The 7,731-nt window shown below is 38.8% G+C and overlaps 1 pseudogene; it reads right to left on the bottom strand.

Annotated features, from left to right (window-relative positions):
* Nucleotides 1-4,919: 4,919 nt before the first annotated feature.
* Nucleotides 4,920-5,829, bottom strand: LOC129491659 (inorganic pyrophosphatase-like; annotated as a pseudogene).
* Nucleotides 5,830-7,731: the final 1,902 nt, after the last annotated feature.

Raw genomic sequence — 7,731 nt, forward strand, 5'->3', positions numbered from 1 at the left:
CAAGTGCTTCCATGATTACCATGGCAGGGGAAAGCAAAACAAAACAAAAACAAGAACAAACACAAAAACAGAGTGAATGGCATACTGACTATTAATCCTTCTGTCCAGAAATGATACTTGTCGCTGCCATGAACATTTCATTGGCCAAAGAAAGTCAAATGGCTAACATTAAAAAGGGAATTGCACCTGAAACAAGGAGAAAGAGGAGCTTGTTAACCTGGCAATACCAATATTTAGCTATTATAGAACACTCACTAAATGTCTAAGTTCTTCTAAGTGCTGTATCTCATTTACTTCATAGCAACCTTATGAGGTAGGATGATAGACTCTCCTTGCCCATTAAAATCCATTTCTCCCTTTTCCCAAAACAATAGAGCTGGACACATGACCTTCCAACTAGCCACTATATTTCCCAGCTTCCTTTGAAGCACATGAATATGCTAGGGCCAATATGTGAGTGTAAATGGTGAGTGCAACTATAGGTCACCTCCTTAAAAGAATATCCCTTTGTCCTGGGCCAGTGTTCTATTTCCATTCCTTCGAGCTGGAGTTCTATGACCCGACCTCCACAAAGAAGATGAGGACAATGACCTAGGGGAAGGTAGAGTAACAAGATGGAGGGCACCTGGGTGTGTGAATGGATGAGTAGAGCAGAACCTCTCCACTACTGGATCCACTGGGGGCTGCCACATGAGAAAGAAACTTGTATCATCTTTAAGCCACTGTATTTTTGTGGCATTCTATTTTCCCCAATTAATTTGAGGTAGGCATATTATCCTCCCATTTTACAAATTAGAAACTGAGGCACAAACAATTGAATAATTTACCTAATATCATAGAGTTTATTAATAAGAAACACCCAGTTTTGCACTTATGCAACTCGGTCCAAGAGCCCACACTTTTAATTATTACTCCCTGTTTAATGACCTCTCAACCAAACATGGGCCACTTGGGCAATAGTTGTGATGTAAGCAATTTAAATTCTCAGGTGTTTATTATATGTTTCCATTCTGTGAACTACACATGTGTAAGACATTGAATGGATGTGATATGACTTTGCTTAGTGACTGAGTTGCATTTACCACTTTAAATTATCCCTCCTTTTTGGGGAGATGTTTAGGTTAACCCTTAGATCTAGAAATAGGTTTGCGTCTTTCTCTTTTTGCCTTTTATGTCACTTCTAGGCTTGTGAGAGGCTAAGATGATTGTCACTTTTCCCCTCTGATTTGCACATCCCCAATGATCCTGAAGAATTTTTCCAGAATAAGCCATCAAGTTATATGCTAAAGGATATACCTATCCTTTACGTCTCATTTAGAAATACTGGAGTTTAAATCACTGGTCTAAGGCTGATCTTCCAATCTGGCAGTTAAAAGAAGTTTCTGAATGCTGTTTCTGGTTGACTACTGCTTTTGACTGCCCTAGGAAAAACATCAGAAAGACTTTTATGTCATTAGAGCTGCCAAAATTGGTATAAGAATATAAATTTTCTTATTAAATCTGTCCTAACTCAGTCAACAAAGATGTGGACAATGGAACAAACAGACATTTTATACAAAAGAAAGACTGCCAAACATATAGGCACAGTGAAGCCACAATTATTACCTCTTTGAAACTCCTACCATGACAACAATATGTCTTTTTATTAGCTTTATACACACTGGGTGATTTTCAGAATATTCTATAATCAACATTTTCTCCTTCAGCACCATGAGAAAATAGAGATATTCAAATGATGGCTCCATAAGTATCTATGGAGAAAAATCACAATGCCTAGGACATTTCCTGATGAAAAAGCATTCTCACATTTCTGTCGGAACAGAAATACTATGATGTTTCTGGCAAGTAAGAGTTCATATACAAATATGGCTTCTGAGATGTCAACAGGTCAGCTCTTCATACCCAAGCTGTTAGGGAAGACCTATTCAAATCTGTCATCCAGAAGAAATAATAACCATAGCACTTTTCCTTAAATGATACTTCACAGTGTTCAAAAAGCTTTTATAGGTGGTGGTGTAAGAAGCATGGGAGATGTCTTGTAGGAACTGGATTATTTTTATTTTTATCTTCTCTGAGAGTCTGGCTATGCGTTCCTCCTCCACACAGTAAAAATGAATTGCTCTGTGATAGTATTTAAGTTATTATCTCTAAGCTCCAAATCTTCCCCCTGCTTTGTGATGGTAGAATTGGGACTCTACATACCACATTTCTGCTTTGCAAGCTGATCCCAGTTAAGCTTTGCTAATAAGGAGGCACTTCAGGGTGACTCCAAGGTTGGAGGAGGAAAAAGGGATTTGTTTCTTACTGTTCTAGTTTTGCTGCTTGTTCCTTTGAACGTCATTCCAATGATGCTACTTCATCTCGGCAGGAGAAATTCCTTTCTATAGCAGCAACTAAATTTAGTTTATAGTTTCTCTAGCACTTGTAGAAGTGCTCCGTTGCTCCATCTCCAGAGACACTCACCTCTAGGAGGAGGCTGGAGCTCCCTCAGAAGTCTGGTTTCAGCCCCTGAGACCCTCTGCTGAACTCAGGGACCCATTAATTAACACAAAGCGAAACTCAGACTAGCTTAAGTGGAAAAGGAGACTTATTGGCTCATATCGTCAGAAGTCCAGGAGTTGGAAGAGTTTCATTATTGGTTGATCTAGTTCAGTGATATCACCAAGGACCGAGTTTTAGTATTTTTTTCTTCTCTCTTTCACTCTACTACCCAGGTCCAGCTTCATTCCATGACTGATTTTGTGGTACCTTTTCCCCCGACCAATGAACAAAATCCTTGTTCATTGCATTGTTTGGACTAAACTGAACCAATCATGGTGAATAGGTACTATGTACTGATTGGTGTAGGATTGGGTTACTGACCATTCTTAAGCTAGTTGTCATGTCAAGGTCGATGTGAGGATAAGGTAAGATTATTCTGATTCGCATACTAATCAGGACTCATTCATTTCTTGGACTGGCCATGAGGTTCAGGTGCCCAAAGCCAATGAACCATCTGAGACAGAGGTAGGTATTTTTAGAAAGGGGGAATAGGTTGCTGGATAAATTACCAATTTACCAATGGGTACTGGCTGTCCAGTACCCATGCAAATCCTTTTTCCTGTCCATATTCTCAGAAACATCTATGTCTTCCTACTAGAAACAACTCAAGATTTAGTGTGTTAGCTCCAAGTTTTGATTCTCTGGGTAATGTGGGATCCTCTTCTTCATGTCTGGCTGAAACTTCTCATAGTCTAGGGACTTTTGTTAATAATATGTTATCCATCTATAACACAATCCATATAAACGGATGAAGAAAGAACAGGATAACTTTAATTAAAAAAAGAATCCCATTTGGAAAAGAGAAGAGTGGGAAACAACCCACAGTGGCCATTAGTCTATGACAGTATCATTCCTGCTGGACAGAAGTGATGGGGACTACATTCCAGTAGTGAATTCTTTGGATGGTCATGCTGGCTGCTCAAGGTCTTCTATTTAGGAGGCTATCCTTTGGCCACTCTTTTCCTTGGCTCCGTCTGAGAGGCAGTATGTTATTAGGGCTAAGAGTAAAGGCTTTGGAGTCAGAATGCCTGGGTTCTAGTGCTGGATTTGCTATTTTTTTTTTTTTTTTTGTGAGACAGAGTCTTGCTCTGTCACCCAGGCTGGAGTGCACTGGCACAGTCTCGGTTCACTGCAGCCTCTGCCTCCCAGGTTCATGCGATTCCCCTGCCTCAGCCTCCAGAGCAGCTGAGATTACAGGCACGTACCACTATGTCCAGCTGATTTTTGTATTTTTAGTAGAGACAGGATTTCACCATATTGGCCAGGCTGGTCTCGAACTCCTGACCTCAAGTGATCACTCGCCTCAGCCTCCCAAAGTGCTGGGATTACAGGCATGAGCCACCTTGCCTGGCTGGATTTGCTACTTTTTAATTGTATACTTGGGTTCTAATACTGGATTTGCCACTTTTTAATTGTATGCCTGGGTTCTAATACTGGATTTGGGACTTTTTAATTGTATGACATTCAACAAGTTTCTTAAACTCTTTGTGCTTCAGTCTTCTCAGATGTAAAACGAAAACATTAATAGTACTTACCTCTTAAAATTAGTAAGCATGCAAAGAGAAAATGAATGCATGCAAAATTCTTAGAACATTATTTAACATATATTGAGTGCTCAGGAAATGTTAGTTATGATTATTTCAACTAGCCATTGAGGAGGATAATATGATACTTTCAGGGTGCCTTTGGCAGGAGAACATCCTTCAATTACTTTTTGTTTTTAGAGATTCAGGGGGTACAGGTGCATGTTTGTTGCATGGACGTATTGCATATGGTAGGGTTTGGGCTTCTAGTGTAGCCATTACCTGAATAGTGGACATTATATCAAATAGGTAATTTTTTGACCATCACCCTCCTCCCACTCTCCCCTCTTTTGGATTCACCAGTGTCTATTATTTCCATCTTTGTGCCCATGTGTACCCTCTGTTTACCTTCCACTTATAAGTGAGAACATGTGGTACTTGATTTTCTGTTTCTGAGTTCTTTCGCTTAGGATAGTGGTCTCCAGCTCCATCCATGTTGCTGCAAAGGACATTATTTTATTATTTTTTATGGATGCATAATATTCCATGATGTATATATGCCACTTTTTTTCCAGCAAAATAATTTTATTTCCTAACATATGGTAACATATACATCCAATATGTGCTCACCTTGCACATCTATTCACAAATGACTTCCAAATGACAACTGCTTTGATATTTAAGCATGTGCTCAAAGTTATCTTAGTTGAGATTTGAAAAATGCTTTAAACAGATAACATTCTGAGTATATTGGGTTGGTCACAGCAGAATTTACTTTAGTTAGATGAGTTCTACAAATTTAAAGCTTTGAAAATCTACTACTTTTCCCATCCAGATGAATACGATGCAGCAATATCAGCTTGTATTCCAGAGAAATCTCGTTAAGTTTTTCTGGTGATGGAACCACTTATCCGCATTTGTTGGTACCATGCAGGCAGATTCACAGGGTGGTGGTAAAGCATCCACAATGGCTCTGGGAGCATCAGGATCACACTTGAAGGGGCTCTCAGACACAGTTGTATTCATGCAACTGATTCCTTTTCCATTCATTTTCTTAGTCACTAATGCTTTCCAGTGGTCATGAGTGCTTTTAATAATATCAATTGCAAAGTCCTTATCTTTAAATTCTGCATTAAAAGCAAACTCATTTCTGGTTTTCCATCAAGAACCTTATACCTTCTAACCCAGTCCACAGTAGCTTCTAAGTAGCCAGGTTTCAGCCGTTTGACATCATTGATATCGTTGTAATTGGCTGCATTAGGATCATCCACATTAATGGCAATGACTTTCCAGTCGGTTTCCCCTTTGTCAATCATAGCCAATATGCCTAGAACTTTCATGCCAATTATTTCACCTCTTGCACATACCTTGCTTCCAATTTCACACACATCAATTGGGTCATTGTCACCACAACAGCCAGTATGTTCATCATTGTGCCCTGGGTCTTCCCAAGTCTGAGGGATGGCACCACAGTTCCAGATATATCCTTTATACGGGAATAAATTCGCAACATAACGAAGTTTTTCTTTTTTCACATCTTGTTTAATGGAGTTTAAAGGGTCCTTTTAGCAATCTCCATTTTTGCATTAGACAGCGTGGTACTTCCAACTACCATGTGGAACACATCCTTATCTGCATAAATTGGAATATTATGAAATGGAGATATATATTGTCCTTTCTAATTTTTGAGGAAGACTCGGTACTACAGGGAGAAGGGCGTGGCGTGCACCTCGGTGCTGAAGCCGCTCATGGTGCCAGAGTCCAGCCACCGCCGCTGTCACAGAGCCACCGGCCCACAGGCGTTGCCGACTGACAAGGAGAGAGCCCTGCGCCTGCGCACTGCGAGCACTCTATAGCATGTTGTTTTTTTTTTAATCCAATCATTTGTTGATGGATACACAGGTTGATTCCATGGCTTTGCTATTGTGAGTAGTGCTACAATAAACATAAGAGTGAAGGATTTTTTTGGATATAACAATTTCTCTTCCTTTGGGTAGATGCCCAGTGGGGGGGGGGGGTTGTTGATGGGGGTTGTTCGTTATTTGAGAAAAGGGAATACTTCTACACTGTTGGTGAGAATGTAGATTAGTATAACCTCTATGGAAGATAGCTGGAGATTTCTCAAATAGAACTTCCTTCAGTATTTAATAGGCTTCTGACCTAATTGCTTCTGGTCAGTTCTGTAGTCAGATAGTTGGTAATAGTCAGAGATCAGATTCATAATCCTTGAGTCTGGAAAGTAGATCTTTTGAGGATAGGTATTGGTTCATGTGCAACTGGCCATAATTTTCCGCCCACTTTTGTTTTGAAACAAAAATATCTTAGATCATCTCACTAATGTGTATGACTAGCTAGGTCTTGTTTCTTTGCCTTTTCTTGAAACAAAGCTTCCACTAGGAATACCCATTGTGAGCTATATCCATAGTGCATGCTTGCCAAACTGTAAAATCAACTGTCAGGCAAAGCTGGAAGGGTAAATCCCCAGCCACCAGTGCTCAACTACTCTGCCCTATTGAGGCTGGTGTCATCTTGGCTGACTATATGATTGCAGGCCTTATATTACCTTTATCTTTCTTGCCCAGGTTGATGGGAGCAGTTTATAGACAGAAGAATGCCTCATGACAATATGTCGATCAACAAAATGGGCACCTGAACTATTTAAGGCGTTATACCAGGCATCATCCCCTTTCATTGCCATTGCTCCAACACTAGCTGAAGTTTGAGCTGCTCTATAAGACTTTTATAAAGGTCTATTGGGAGAAAATACGAAGACAGGCCCAGGCATTTATAGAAAGGCTTTACTTTGTATCCATTTTCACACATCACCCAGACAAACCATGAATTTTACTTTTCCAATTTTCATATAAAACTACATACACCGCACTGTACATGTAAAACAAATTTGGAAAGGAGCCTCAAGCTGGCCTCTGAAATTGTGTAAGCAATTATCACATTTTTGTGCGCAAATGCAGTAATTATATGTGTAATTTGGCAGCTGGGTTTGAAAATTTGGCCTTAAATGGAACATAGACAGGAAAAATAAATGTTGGAAAATGCCAATATTTTATAAAGATTTTGAATCAAATAATGGTGGAATTATTGCAAGCCATCTTAATTTTTAATTATAATGATCATTACACAATATACAATAATTTTTTGACGAAGAAAAGAACTATAGATCAATTGCCCATAGTTTTCGTCAGAAAAAAATGCCTAATTTCTTTGGGAGGATAATTGTATTTTTCAGAGGTTATGGTACATATTTCAAAAGCTTTTTTTTTCTTATAAAGAAAAGATAGTGATTGCCTAGTAGTTCAAGTTCTATGACATATTTTACTATGGGAAGAATAGAACTCTTTGTACTGATTACTTTAGAGGAAAAGTAGTATTAAGTCTGTACTTATATTTGAGCTAGTAATCTTAAATTAGATAAAGCTTTCTTATAAGCATTTAAGCTTTGGAATATAAGATTACAGCCTAAATGAAGAGTAATTTAGATTTCTTTGATCTAGATTTAAATTGAATTTACATAGAAAAATCATAGTTTTTATATTGTCATCAAGATTGACTCTAATGCATGTGCTTTTTCATGTGGTTAGGAGGGCTAGGGATTGGATTTAATATAAGGATGGCTGTGGAATAGTATCTTCTATTCTCAGCAGGGTAA

The sequence above is a fragment of the Symphalangus syndactylus genome, chromosome 10 (genome assembly GCF_028878055.3).
Source record: "Symphalangus syndactylus isolate Jambi chromosome 10, NHGRI_mSymSyn1-v2.1_pri, whole genome shotgun sequence".
Taxonomy (NCBI): domain Eukaryota; kingdom Metazoa; phylum Chordata; class Mammalia; order Primates; family Hylobatidae; genus Symphalangus; species Symphalangus syndactylus.